This window comes from Lynx rufus, unplaced genomic scaffold (genome assembly GCF_022079265.1).
Source record: "Lynx rufus isolate CCGP_SWC_20201006 ecotype Redwood Valley unplaced genomic scaffold, mLynRuf1.p SCAF_8, whole genome shotgun sequence".
Taxonomy (NCBI): domain Eukaryota; kingdom Metazoa; phylum Chordata; class Mammalia; order Carnivora; family Felidae; genus Lynx; species Lynx rufus.
This window is the reverse complement of record NW_025814896.1, coordinates 116,318,250-116,333,495: the sequence shown is the minus strand read 5'-3', so window position 1 is coordinate 116,333,495 and position 15,246 is coordinate 116,318,250.

Here is a 15,246-nt window from a genome sequence, read left to right as displayed (position 1 = left end):
GTTTTGTACACCTGAAATCTCCAAGGGTTTCAACCTGCCTTTTCTATGTCCTCCTTTCAACCCGAAGCCAGCTCTTGGGTGTCAAGAGCTGAGTACCAGGCAGTATCTGTGAAGTAATTGTATCACGTCAGAACGCAGAGTTCCAGTTCTATCTTCCTGTCCCCGTGAGGGTGTTCTGACACAGACTGGAACTTTCCACTTCTCTAAATCCAGTTGAAGTCATGGTAAATTTCAGCAGCCCCCAAATGTGCTCTCTCCTTCCTGAATCTCTGTGTGCTGGGCGCAGGCTACGCTTCCTGTGTACCAGTAACTCCGAGGAGCAACATTGTGCTTGCATATTCTTCTTACTCCATAAAGAACTCATTCTCCATACAAGGAGTTTCTGTTTCTGGGACTCCCTGGAGGTCATTTTACTCTGTTTCAGTCTCCTTGTCTTGTCTGCAGGAGTGACCCTGGAGTGCAGAGGTGATTCGTGGAATTAAAATGACTCCAGGAAGTGATCTCCAGGGTTAGGTGTTCTAAAAACCTCAGAGATAGTGGCAATCACAAAGGTCCACATGGACTTCATCAGAAAGGGAAGAGGTTTGCTTTGCAGCTTCTCTTTGGTTCCCCCAAATCAAAGATGGTGTTAATAATTCTGCTGTCTCTGGAGAAAGAAAAGAAAGAAAGAAAGAAGAAAGAAAGAAAGAAAGAAAGAAAGAAGAAAGAAAGAAAGAAAGAGAAAGGAAGGAAGGAAGGAAGGAAGGAAGGAAGGAAAGTTGCCCAACAAAAAGGAGGAGGAGAAAGAGAAGAAGAAGAAGAAGAAGAAGAAGAAGAAGAAGGGGAGGAGGAGGGGGGAGAAGGGTGGGAGGGAGGAGGGGGAGGACGAAGAAGAAGAGGAAGAAGAAGAAGGAGAGAGAAAGAAACCACATTTCCACACTGCAGGCCTCAAGTCAAGGGGGCCCACTCAAGTGCAGGCCTAGGGACTGATCTACAGTTTTGTTTTTTTTTTAAGCTAATCTTTCCTAAGTTTCTTGAATTTTATCTCATCTAAGAACCACTGGAGCTGGCTGGTGGGATGAGTGTATTTAGTGAGATCCTTTCTGCCCTAATAATGCTTGACTTAGTGTTGATTATATGAGGGGAGCATGTGTAGAGTCTGGTCTTAAAATTATAAAAGCAATATAAAGTGATGCTAGGTCCACCATATGCTGGCTGTGCAATTTGAAGCAAGTCACTGAACTTCTCTGATTCTCTGTTTCCTCATCTGTGAAATGGGAATAATAATAGTACTAACTTGGTAAGATTTCATATTAAATTAAATTAATTTAATTTATATTAAATTAAATAATCCACAGTTCTTGGCACACAGTGAATTAGAAAATGCTCCCTATCAGTATGACTACATCACAAAAATATTAGAAAAATAAAGAAGAGAGACACAATTCCAGCAGAATAGCCACAACTGGGGCAGGGCGGTAGGGAGTTGGTAGGGAGTTAGAGCAAGTGACTAATGTTTTCCATTATGGGCCTTTTGGTTCTGTTGGATTTCTAAACAGTGTGCAAGTATTACTTGCTTTTCATAAATATTAGTAAAGAGCTTGTCATGTACGGCATGGTTAATAATACCAAATTGCATATTTGAAAGGGAATAGAGTAAAGCTTAAGAGTCCTCATCATTTAAAAAAAAAATGTTTTGTAACTGTAAGGAATAAAGAGAACATCGAAAACAAGAGATTGCAGAGTTAGACTATGAAAAATGACGCCGGGCGGCACGTTGGTGAGTGAGCCATGTTCGAGGGCATCAGAAAAGAAGGGAGCTGGGTTTGGAGGCTTTGGCAATTCTCTCAGTGAGAAGGATGAACCAAGAAGATAATGCAGTTTAAGCTCTTCTTGTTTGATGTGTGATGCAAGCTGTACCTCCTCACTTCTCCTTCAGTCTGAATCCTAGTGTTTTCCCTGCAAGCCTGCGCCCTCCCCCCTGCCAGCCACTATGCTCTCGGTCAGGAGGCACAGCATTTGTGGGAGTCACGGGATGAACCCGAGGTGTGCACATGTGGGCATGTGGCAGAAGAACTGTAAGATTGGCAGGGACGTGGCCCCAAGGCAGGGGTTGGGGGGGCGGGTCTTCCTGGGATGCTATTAGCTTGTTGCCCACCTGCCAGAACCTGAAATCTAGGCTAGCTTCATTTTTTTTGCACAAACGCGTGTGAAAACGCGTGTGATATGCCGGCCACCTTGCCCACTTCAGGGAGGGCCAGTGCCTATAATCTAATTTCTGGACGCCTGTGCTGGAAGCCGGCGCCTTCTGGTCATTTTCAGAGAGTTTTTGCCAGTTACCCATAGTCGCTCTTAATCAAATTCTTCCCTTCCTTTGAATTCCTACATTCCTTTCTTGCCTGTGCTGTTGACATTGGCTGTGGTGATGGAATTTTCCAGTTTCATAGAAACTGTAGCAATTTTAAGGTTACGGCTGCTCAGTAAATTCTTTGTTTCTACTAAAGCCTGAGCCCTGGAGCTCTTGATGAAACAACCATTTTATAGGATGCAAGGTTTCTCTCTGAGCAGACACCTCTGGTCAAAGCACAGATTACCACTGCGTCGATCAGCTGGAAAAGTCCTCCGTGTTGCCCATTGATTTGGGTTTTTCTGACTTATGTGGCTCATTTTGTAAACAAACAAACAAACAAACAGAAAAACTGTGAGCAACTAATGACAACAGAAGCAGACCCTTGGGGTGGGGGTAAATAATAGTGCAAGATGACAATTTAAAGCAGTGAGACTTTGTTAAGTGAAAAAAAAGCAGGTTACAAATCACTAAGTACAGGATGACCCCATTTCCTAAATATGTATGCATGTGTGTGCACATGTGTGTGTGTGCATGTATAACACACACGTGTGTGTGTGTGTGTGTGTGTGTGTGCGTGTGTGTGAGCATTGAGCAGTGATTCTCTGAGACTGAGAGATTTATGAAAGATCTGTCCTTTCTTAATTTTTGCTTGCCCGGTTTTTCCGATATTTTTCAAAAGAACATGTGTTATTTTGTAATAATAAGAAAAACAAGTTATTTAAAAACATAAATAAAAACAGCAAGATCCTGGGCAAACACCATGTGTTCTGTCTGAATTCCAAATACCCCTACATGAAGGGCCAAGGCCTGGCTTGGCTAGTGGGGGGCGGGGGAGGCAGGCAGAGAGCTGTGGGTGGTACAGCGGATGCTTCTCCTAGGTGGCAGCAGGGGACGTTCAAGCCAGCACATTCATACCCCTTTCAAGAAACCAAGTCCATAGCCATCCGATGGGAACAAGAGACAGAGGCGTATGTTAAAGCTGCGCTCAGAGCCAGAAATGCAGGCACGTTCGTTCACTTACCCGTTGAGCACCCACTTTGGGCCAATACTGTGCTGAGAATCAGGGAGTTGGGAGTAAAGGGCTTCCTGGGAGGGCCCAGGCAGAACCTACTGTCCAAGGCTTGCTGTCAGGGCTGGGATGTGGGTCGGCCAGCATGGCTTGAAGATCCCAAAGAAGACTAGTGATGTCAGGATCAGACTGGGGGCAAGAGGAAAACTCTGCTGCAAGCTAGAACTCTGGAACAGTAACATGGAAGAGAAGCATGGGGCAAGGTGTGTGGGAGGGGGCCCCCGAGCTTCCAAGATCTCAAAGTATCCCCATATCTCCATGTGTTTGCCAATCTGGAAGCTCTCCAAACCTCATCCTTTTGGGGTTTTATGGAGGCTTCATTACACAGAAATACCTGATGAAGTCATTGGCCAGTGGTGATGGAACTCAGTCTCCAGCTCCTCTCTCCTCCCCAGAGATAGGGCTGGAGGGAAGGCTAGGACTGAAAATTCCAAGCCTCAGATCAGGTGGTTTGTTGCCTTGGCAACCAGCCCCCAGTCAAAGGTGACCTAGGAGCTTTCTAAAAATCACCTCACTGACATGACAAAAGATTGCTATCATCACTTAGGAAATTCCAAGGGTTTTAGGAATTCTGTACCAGGAACCGGGAGGAAGACTGAATATATATTTCTTTTTTATTTTTTTAAGTTTGTTTATTTATTTTGAGAGGGAGAGAGTGAACAGGGGGAGGAGCAGAGAAAGAGGGAGAGAGAGAGAATTCCCAAGCAGGCTCCGCACTGCCAGCACCGGGCTCGAACTCCGGAACCATGAGATCATGACCTGAACTGAAATCAAGAGTCAGATGCTTAAACAACTGAGCCACCCGGGCACCCCAAGAACATATACTTCTTATTACAAATCACAATATCACAGCAGGGAATATGGTTTCCTTGCCTGTAGTCCAATACTCTCTCCATTATACAATCTCAAAACTTTTTTGTTTTTTTTACCCATTTATTTGTCCAACAAACATTTACTGAGCACCTACTATGAGGGAGGCACCATGCTAAGTATTGGGAATTCAGACCCACAGTCATTCACTCCTTCAACTCTCCCTTTTGGGGCTTGTCACTATGCTATTGCAGATGTATTCAGAAAATCAGGTACAGGCCCCAATAAGTACACTCCAGTCTCTGACCTAGATCAATGATTCTGAATCTTGAATGCATTTAGAATTGCCTGGGGAGCTTTTAAAAAATACCAGTGCCCAGACCCCATCCTGAACCAATACAATTATCATCTCTGCGCTTTTAAAAGCTCCCCAGGTGATTCTAATGTGTAGCCCAAGTTTAGAACCAGTGTTCCTGAGAGTGAGCACAAAGCCTAGCCATGTCAGCTACCTTGTGGGAAACAACAGAAGGTACCAATGCCTGAGAACCACTTCATTCTTTTTTTCCTTAATATTTAAACTTTATTTACTTATTTTTTTTAATGTTTATTTACTTTTGACAGAGAGAGAGAGAGACAGAGCGTGAGTGGGGGAGGGGCAGAGAGAGAGGGAGACACAGAATCCAAAGCAGGCTCCAGGCTCTGAGCTGTCAGCACAGAGCCCGACGCGGGGCTCGAACTCACAGACTGCGAGATCATGACCTGAGCCAAAGTTGGAGGCTCAACCGACTGAGCCACCCAGGCGCCCCTATTTACTTATTTTTAAGGTGCATTTATTTATTTTGAGAGACACACAGCGCAGTGGGGGATGACAAAGAGGGAGGGAGAGGCAGAGAATCCCAGCACGCTCTGCACTGCCAGCGTGGAGCCCGACGCAGGGCTTGAACCCACAAAACCGTGAGATCATGCCCCGAGCCAAAACTGAGCCGGACGCTTAACTGACTGAGCCACCCAGTCACCCCCAATGAACCACCTAATTCCAACAGGACTGTTCGGAACGCTGGTCTCGAACTACCTGAACTCAGAGTCCTCTTTTGTCATCAGATGCTCTGGGCAGGAGGGGGTGGGGTGGACATTGAGTTGAGGGTGGCTGGTGATGGCTCTGTATGAGGGCCGTCTGGGATAGGTGGTGTTCTGGGCAGCAGTCAGAGGCCTCGAGCACCACCTCTACCTTTCACTGGAGAGAACCTGCTCTAAGTAAAGGGCTTGCCTTAGCTCCCGGTCACCACTACCACATTCCAGGTTTTTCTGTCGCACGTAGAGGTATTTGGGTAGAAGAGGGAACTGAGAAGAACTAGACAGGGCTTACCAAGGATCTTATTCATGCCCAGGCTTCAACTGGCTAGGAAATTGACTCCCAGAGAGGGGAAATGACTTGAAACAATTAGAGCACAATGCAAAACAGGACGTGATTCAGTGCCAAACCATGGCTGCGGGCCAGAACTGCCTACTCTTGGTGCTTTTGAGGAGTAATGGTTCACCGTGGGTCGTGGGTCGTGGTGTACTAGCACTTTCTTTCTGGGTTGATTGACATTCACATTTTCGTCTCCCTAGAAGCATTTAGCTGGAACAGATTCGTAAGCCAAATTAGATAAAGGCAGACAGAAAAAAAAGAAGGGAAGAGAAAGCAACCTTTAACTACTAAGCATCTCCTTCGTGTGCTCCACAGCCAGAACCTACTTTTTACTCTCATGTAACAGATGGGGAAACTGAGGCTCAAAGAAGTTAAACTCATTTGCCTCAAATCATAGGGTTGACAAGTGATGGCAGAACTCAATCACATCCAGCTCTCTATACTGTATTTACTCTTTTTAAAAAAATGTTTATTTAATTTTGAGAGAGACAGAGAGAGATAGAAAGAGAGCACAAGCAGGGAAGGGCAGAGAGAGAGGGAGACAGAATCCCAAGCGGGCTCCACCACGTCAGCACACAGCCCGATGCAGAGCTTGACTCATAACCTGTGAGATCATGACCGGAGCCAAGATCAAGAGTCAGACGCTTAACCAACTGAGCCACCCAGGGCGCCCCTACTTACCATTTGTGAAACCATGACTGTAATACATCTTAAATGTATTGTATGTTAGTAGCTTGCCTGCAGGTCTATGAACTGGACAGTGCTTCCCGGTGGTAAACTGAAGATTTCAACATCTCCTCTCCCCTCTTCTCTTTCTCATCATTCTTTACGTTTATTGGCTCCTGTTTCCCTAGGTTGATCGACATGACCAACGTAAGCTGAATATGATCATGGAAGATGTATGGCCATGGGTGGAAATAGTAGACACAGAGATTAAGACATAGGAAATGGATCCAAGGTGAAGGTCTGCAACCTGCAAGCCTACAACAAGTGCCAGCAAGGGTGGGCAACTCTCGTACACAGTGTTCTCTGAAGAATCCCAAGGGAAAATGGATATCTGGGCCCTTTTTTCAAGATGGTTTTAATTTATCTAGGAATAGAGGACACTGCCCTTTTTTTTTTTTTCTAAACACATAAATATATAACTGATGGAAAGATGGGTATATTTTCCTCTCTTGAGGAAATCTTGGAAACAGGCTTGGTGTCCTGACTGCTGTGATTCACCACCATGGTCCAAGCATGGCACCTCAGGCAGAAGGGCTTTGTGACCTTGTTACAGCCAGCATTGAGCATGCCATTGTTTGTCTGTAATGCAGGGCAGCTTCTAGATGCTTGCCGCCTCTTATTTGTCCATGGGAATTATCTCACATCACCAGGCAACAGAAAGAACAAGCCTCCATTTCTGAGAGATCACACTACGTCTGATCCCGACTGTTGGTTTGCATGTTAGAGTCTGGGGGCGTTTGTGGCTGAGAATCTCTGAAGATGAGGCTGATTTACTATCTTGTTGGCACCATTTGGCATTTTTTCTCAGACGCCTTTCTGTCTCTCATGAAGAAAGTGGTGACTTTCAGGTTCTGTGACACAGAACATGTTCCAGGATACTCAGAAGTTCTCGCCAAGTCAGTAAGCTAGTCAGTAAGAAGAAAGGGAAGGAAGTGACCATTTATCAAGCAAGTACCATGTAGTCGAAGCCCCAGGGGGCTAACATTATCGTCCCAAATACGCAGAAGATAGGACAAAGGAAGCGACACTGTCACAGTCGCGGAGCTCAGCATCAGATGGACTGAGTGTACCTCTCGCCCTACATGACTTACTAGTTCCTACACTTGGGCCAAAACCTCTGAACCTCAAGATTCACTTTTCTCCCACATTTAATATTTTAATAGTTTTATTGAGGTATAATTGATGTAGAGCGTACTGCACATGTTTTTTAAAAGGGTACAATTTGATAAGTTTTGACATATACGTATACCCATAAAACCATCCCCCAATCACGCTGATCACAACCATCACCCCCAAAAGTTTTCTCCTGCTCCTTTGTAGGCCCTCCCTTCTGCTCGTCTCCACCCCGGTCCCCAACAACCACTGAGCTGCTCTCTGCCTGAGTCAGGTAGACAGGAATAATGGCCCCACCAAAGACAAAGATGCCCAAGTCCTAACACCACCCCCCCCCCCCACCCACCGCAAAGCTTTGAATATGTTACCTTATATGGCAAACAGACTTTGCAGGTGAGGTCTTCCTGGGCCCAGTGTAATCGCAAGGGTCCTTATAAGGGAAAGAGGGAGGGAAGCAGGAGGGTCAGGGTCAAAGAAGGGCAAGTGATGACAGAAGCAGCATTGGAGTCAGTGAGAGGTTTAAAGACTCCACTGCTGGCTTTGAAGAGGTAGGAAGTGGGGCGCCTGGGTGGCTCAGTCGGTTAAGCGTCCGACTTCGGCTCAGGTCATGATCTCACGGTCCGTGAGTTCAAGCCCCACGTCAGGCTCTGTGCTGACAGCTCAGAGCCTGGAGCCTGCTTCAGATTCTGTGCCTCCCTCTCTCTCTGACCCTCCCCTGTTCATGCTCTGTCTCTCTCTGTCTCAAAAATAAACATTAAAAAAAAAATTTTGAAGAGGTAGGAAGCAGCTGCAAGCCAAGGAGTGCAAGTTTAGTTGCTGGAAAAGGCAAGGAGTTGGATTTTTCCCCTAGACCTTCCAGAAAGACACAGCCCTTGCAGCCTGCAGCAATGTCATGCGCAGTATGATTTCAGCTCAGTGAGATCCCATATGATGGGCTAATTGCCCTCAAAACTATGCAGTCCTGATTTCTGTCACCTATGAATGTTCCCTCATATGACAAAAGAGATTTCGCAGTTATAAGGAAATTACAAATCTTGACATGGGAAGATTATCTGGGATTATTTGGGTGAGCCTTAAATGTAATCACAAGTGTTCTTATAAGAGGGAGGCAGGGGTGAGGGGGAATGGGAGATACAGATTTCCCGTTATGGAGTGAATAGGTCACGGGGATGAAAGGTACGGCATAGGGAACATAGTCAATGATATTGTAATAGCATTGCATGGTGACAGGTTGTGGTGAGCACAGTATAACGTACAGACTTGTCCAATGTCGTACATCTGACTAATGCAACATTGTGTGTCAACTACACTTCAATTTTTAAAAAAAGGAAAGAAAAAGGGAGGCAGAGGGACATTTTACTGTGGAAGAGGAGAAGGTGATAAGCTGTGGGGAGCAGTGAGATCAGTGATGTGTTTGAAGGACAGGGCCACACAACCAAATAATGCTGATGGGTCACTTGAAGCCAAAAAAGGGCAAGGGAGTGGATTCTCGCCTCAGAGCCTCCAGGAGGGACCGGCCCTGCCAATATCTTGATGTTAGCCCAAAGTAAAACTGATTTTGGATTTCTGATCTCTACATCTGTAAGAGAATAAATCTGTGTTGTTCTAAGTGGCCATGTTTGTGGCAATTTGTTACAGCAGCAGTAGAAAACTAATACACATTTTTGCAGATGTAAAATGAGAATGATATATCATTTCTGGGGGTATAGTAATATTAAAGAATTTAGTTTGTAGCAGATGGCATTCTTTTCCTAAAATGCCAGTTGTGTCTTTCTCCTCAATGCTGAAAGCAGGTGGTCTTTGGCATGCCTTAAATTATACTTCCCAGCAGTGGCAATATTAGCAGGAAAAGATGTGTTTGTCTCATAGGAACTCTCGTGGGATGACCATGGGGAATATGAGCCTATTCTGGGGAACGATGGTAAGACATGACTGATTGTAGTCCAGGATCAATAACCCCACAGAGCTGATCCCTGGATAGAGAGGGCGATAGATAGGACACCACCAAGGGGAGTGGATTATGGAGAAGGGTTTTGTTTTAAAATGTACGTTTTGGATGGGGCGCCTGGGTGGCGCAGTCGGTTAAGCGTCCGACTTCAGCCAGGTCACGATCTCGCGGTCCGGGAGTTCGAGCCCCGCGTCAGGCTCTGGGCTGATGGCTCAGAGCCTGGAGCCTGTCTCCGATTCTGTGTCTCCCTCTCTCTCTGCCCCTCCTCCGTTCATGCTCTGTCTCTCTCTGTCCCCAAAAAAATAAACGTTGAAAAAAAAAAATAAAATGTACGTTTTGGGGAGCGTCTGGGTGGCTCAGTCGGTTGAGTGTCCAACTTCGTCTCAGGTCATGATCTCGCGGTTTGTGAGTTTGAGCCCCACGTCGGGCTCTGTGCTGACAGCTCAGAGCCTGGAGCCTGTTTCAGATTCTGTGTCTCCCTCTCTCTGCCCCTCCCCCATTCATGCTCTGTCTGTCTCTCTCTCAAAAATAAATAAACCTATTAAAAAATAAAATAAAATGTACATTTTGGGGCACCTGGTGGCTCCATCGGTTGAGCATCCAACTTCCGCTCGGGTCACGATCCCACGGCTGGTGGGTTCGGGCCCTGTGTGCGGCTCTGTGCTGACGGCTCCGAGCGTGCTTTGGATTCTGTGTCTCCCTGTCTCTTTGGCCCTGCCCCTCCTCTATCTCTCTGTCTCTGTCTCTCTCTCTCAAAAATAAATAAACATTAAAAAATTTTTAATGTACGTTTTAATATTATCCAGGTAAGGTGAGGTCAACACATAAGTCTACCATTGAAAACGCTGTTGGTTAGTCATGGTTGCCAGGAGGAGGAGACCCTGCGTACTGCAGTGGCCACGTGGGGAAGCACCAGGTTCAGTTAGGAGATGAAGCAGTGGGAAGGCAATGTGGGCAGAGCCTTTATTGTGGTTTCCATAGGAAGGGACAGACAAGGCAGAGTAAGCAGGTTCAGGATGGGTTAGTTTGAGTAATTTCAACAGGCTCTGGGGTATAGGGGATGTCCCAAGTTTTCTGGTTCCTGACCTTGGGGTAGTCAGGGCAGGGAAATTAAGCCTGGAGCATGAGACCCAGAGAGGAGAGATGTAGGGGGTGATGGGGGTGGGGTGGGAGTGGGGCAAGCTCTGGACTGGTTAGCTTGCTTATGAAAGGCAGACTCCCAGGCAAGTTGTTTGCCATATGTGGGAGTCAGGCCCCAGACACTAAAGCAGCAAGAACACAGAAATTAAGAAAATATAGTTAGTACAATTTTCTGGATGGCCATCCCAGATGGATTATGTAGACGTCAGGGGTGATTCAATGGAGGTCATAACTAGATGCTGAAGGAATTGGGATTGGGCTTTAAAGTTCACCACCATTTAGTGAAATAGTAGGGAAGAGGTAACAGACATTTCTTATTGGAAGACAAATAACTTCTCAGAGAGGAACAGTTGGGCTGAGAGGGTCACTGGCAGCATAGGATGTGATCAACTGTGTTGGCTGGTTACTCAGTTCGGTTCCCAACCCCCTTTTCTTTTGTCACCTCCCCCTATAGATTCTAGAAAGTCAGATGCTTGCTTTCCCACATTCCTTACAGATAGAGGTGGCCGTGCGACTAAGTTCTGACAGATGGGACAATCGGGGACATGTGTTGGGAAGTTTCTGGGGAGGATTTTTCTTCCTAAATAAAAAGAAAAAGCCTCCCAAGGAGAACACCTTTTCCCCTATTTACGGTTTCCTGCCTTTGTGATTCCTGGGGTTGTGGCAACCATTTTAAGGCTATGAGGCAACATGTAAGAAAATTTAAAACCAACATGTTCAGGAAGGCAGAGCAGAAGAATGGTAATGACTAGGGTCCTTGCTGTCATCCTTGAGTTAGAAAACCAGTTCTGAGACTGCCTACATCTATACTTTGAGTTAATTAGCAAAAAATACCCATGTGGTTTAAGCCATTGTAAATTGAGTTTGCTGTTACTTACAGCCGCAAGCATTCCTTACTGATACAGAGGGTTTATGTCAGATAACAGTAGGACAAATGTTTATGTCATGTTGGAGGAGTGGTTCATCACCAGGGTCCTAAATTTACTTTCTGGCATTTTAATCTTACTAGTCTAAGTGAAATTTTGGTCCATTGGTGTATCAGGTAGTATATCGGCAAGAAACAATTGGAATGTTCAGAAGGGATATTTGGAGAGAATGAAAGGGATTATCATAAAGGTGGAGTCTGAATCAAGGGAGACTAATAGAGGATGGTGAAGTACCCCAGGTCTAGATATGATAAATCAGGAAAACCATACATCCTGAAGGGGCAGGGGAGGGAATGGGTCCCAGAACTCAGTGAGTGCTGAGCTGTAGGAGAAGAGCCATGGCCTTTGGTGGAGTATAAAGCTACTGTCACCCCACAGACCACAGGGAAGCAGCCTGGGGAACAAATGCCTTGATCTCTCTCTCAACCCACCCTGCAGACTCCTGCCAGTGCCTCCCATTGGCTGAACTCTGCCACAGACAGAGAGCCAGGGAGCTGGGAGATGCAAGCTGGACACGTCAGCAAAAAGCATCTGTGGGGGAGGGGGGAGGGTCGTACACACACCTTTTAGAGCTAGAGGAGCAAACAGAATCGTCAGAATTAGATTGCACCCCTGGTTTGTGTTGACACCAATTTATTGCATCTTCTAAGCCACTCATTCCAGCACCGAGACTCCTGAACTACCTAAGTCACGTTGCCTTCTCGGGAAATCAAAACGCTTACTTCCAAATACCTTTTGAGTTCCAGAACATGGCTGGGTAACTAAGAGTATGCTAAGTCTCAGTCACAGGGACTTTCTCAGATGGGGAAACCGAGTTATAAGCAATGGTTAGCTCTTGGCCTCCTGTCAGGTACCTGTGGTCTCTGCTGGCATTGGGCTGCGTGTTCCTTCCAGTCATCAGCACTGAGGAGAGTGGTTCCTCAGGAGGGAGAGGCAGTAGCTTCTTTGCCTCTTTCTGAGCTCTGTTACTGAGAACATATTTTACCTCATTACTATCCCATTTTGAAGAGGAGGAAGCAATTTCAAGGGCGTAGAGATTATCCCCTAAAATAACAAAAGTACAATAAGAATGAGGACTTGGGATTTCCTGCTTGTCATAGCATTTCCCTGAACATTGTGGGGTGCCCTATTAAATATGACTATTAAATCAATGGCTCATGGGGTTGAGTAATTCATCAGCTGTGATACTCTAGTGTAGGCTTTGGGAAGGATTCTGAAACTCGTGGAAAACTGACCTTCAGAGCAGTAGAGTGGCTTAACATCATGTCCTAATGTTATAGGCACATTAAAGGGGATTTTAATATTTTTCTCCTCAAAATTAAAATGGTAATATGTGCACCTGCTTAAAATTCGGACAGTACAAAAGGCGTCAGTTCAATGGTATTCAATTCTTCTTCCCAAAGGCAGCTACTGCAATGGGTTCCTATACAGCATTCTCCGATATTTGAGGCAGGTAAGATCATATATGTATTCTTTTTTTTTTTTTAATGTCTTTATTTATTTTTGAGGCCGAGAGAGACAGAGCATGAGCAGGGGAGGGGCAGAGAGCAGGAGACACAGAATCGGAAGCAGTCTCCAGGCTCTGAGCTGTCAGCACAGATCCTGATGCTGGGCTCAAACTCACGGACCGTGAGAGCATGACCTGAGCTGAAGTCGGACACTTAACCGACTGAGCCACCCATGTGCCCCTCTTTTTTTTTTTAAAGGCAACTTCCTTCCTCCCCCCCCCCCTTTTTAATGTTTATTTATTTTTGAGAGTGTGCACAAGCAGGGGAGGGGAAGAGGGAGAAGGAGACAGAGGATCCAAAGCGGGCTCTGTGCTGACAGCAGAGAACCCGATGAGGGCTTGAACTCACAAACCATGAGATTATGACCTGAGCTGAAGCTGAAGTCAGACACTTAACAGACTGAGCCACCCAGGTGCCCATATATGTATTCTTTTAAAAAGCTAACATTTACTTGTTGGGATGAGCACTGGGTGTTGTATGGAAACCTATTTGACAATAAATTTCATATTAAAAAATAAATGGATAAACTCAACCACAAAGTAATGATGATTACATTAAATGTAAATGGTCTGCAAACTCCAAAAAAAAAAAAAAAAAAAAAAAGCTGACATTTACTTAGCTTTTGTGTTTTGTCTGTAGTGAATGCTGTTGGTGCCCATTCCAGATGGGTCACCCATCCCCCTGCTGCTGTGAGCACTGGTTCCTAGTGGCTCACAGCTTCCCCTTTTCTGCAAGGACTCCCATCAGCCTGATAGGAGCTGCCTTGCCCAGCTGGTTATGCACCCCTACCCTCAGGCAGCCAGCAGTCAGTAACTGACTGATATGGGAATATAAATGGCTGGTCCCCTTGTCTCGAGGTCGAAAAACCTTGTGGTATAATTCGTGTTCCAGAGTACCACACACACACACACAAAAGGATAATCATTTGAGGTGATAGATGTGTTGGCTAAACTTATTGTGGTAATCATTTCACAATGTATGTGTATATCAGATCATCATGTTGTACACCCTAAATTTAGACATTATATGTTGATTATATCTCAATAAAACTGGGGGGAAAAGGAGCCTTGAGACTTAGAGTTGGGATATCTGAGTAGATGCAACTTGATTCCCTCAGATTCCCTGAACCATCTATACCTGCAGAAGTGGGTCTCTCTGTGTGTTTGGAACACAGGAGCCACCCTTCCTCAAAATGGGTCAAATCTCACCCTGATCTGATAGGGGAGGTTCTTGGGCTATAAAGGAGAGAAAAGATTATATGCCACAGTGGCTGTAGGGTCTAGTTCACCATGTGTGGATCATGAGTGCATTGGACTAAGGGGGTGGAAAAAAATGCTGGTTTAGGGAAATTTGCTAATAAAAGACACATTCCCATGACAGTATTTAACACTGTGGTAAAAACTCTTGGAACCAGTTCTAATATAGTGCTGGGGTGATTCTTAGAAACTGGGGAAAGTAATGACCACATTAAATAAAGTAGACATGCCAGAACTATCATGACAGAATGTGGACATAGGAATCAAAAAGCTTTAGAAGTAAGTGTGCTAAAATACCTTGACCAAATAAGACCAGAAACCCTTTCAGCTAACTCTGTTCTTCAGGAGGGCCTCGATGACTATTAAGGACAAATGCTTATGGTTGAAGTCAAATAGCAAATGCTCCATCGGGACACCAGCATCACTGAGAAGCTCAGTGGTGTTTGAATTCTGTAGACCGGGGCTGATGATGGAAAGTGCTGTTATAGAATAGGATCCCCTAGTACAATGGAGATAACAAGATCCTAGAATAGCAGAGACCACTGTGGCAGCCAGGGAGACTGACCTGAACTATGGAGCTCAATAAGAGACCACAGTATTTCTAGGGATAAGAAGTAGATGAGCAGCAAGGAAGGGTATTGCTTAATATGTAATCAGCAGAGATTAATAAAGGATGAGTAGAAGGCTGGGGTCAATCTCTCTTCAATGGCTAGCCATGATCTCTTGTCTGATTTCAAGAACTGAGCATATTTCCAGACCTACAACACATGGACTGAAGGAGAGATTGGGTGTCCATGAGGAAGGACCTGGAACAGCATGGCAAGTATATTCACATTTCTTCAGTCCTTTTCCAAAGTGATTTAGGGTTATTCCCCAGATAACCATTCACTGGGGAAAGAGGAATAGCCTGAACTTTTGAGAGATGTTGAACCCAGGGTCTAAGTTGGTGGGGATACCCAGGAGTCCAAAGCACCATTATGGGCCCCCTGTTAAAGTAGGGGCATATTGGA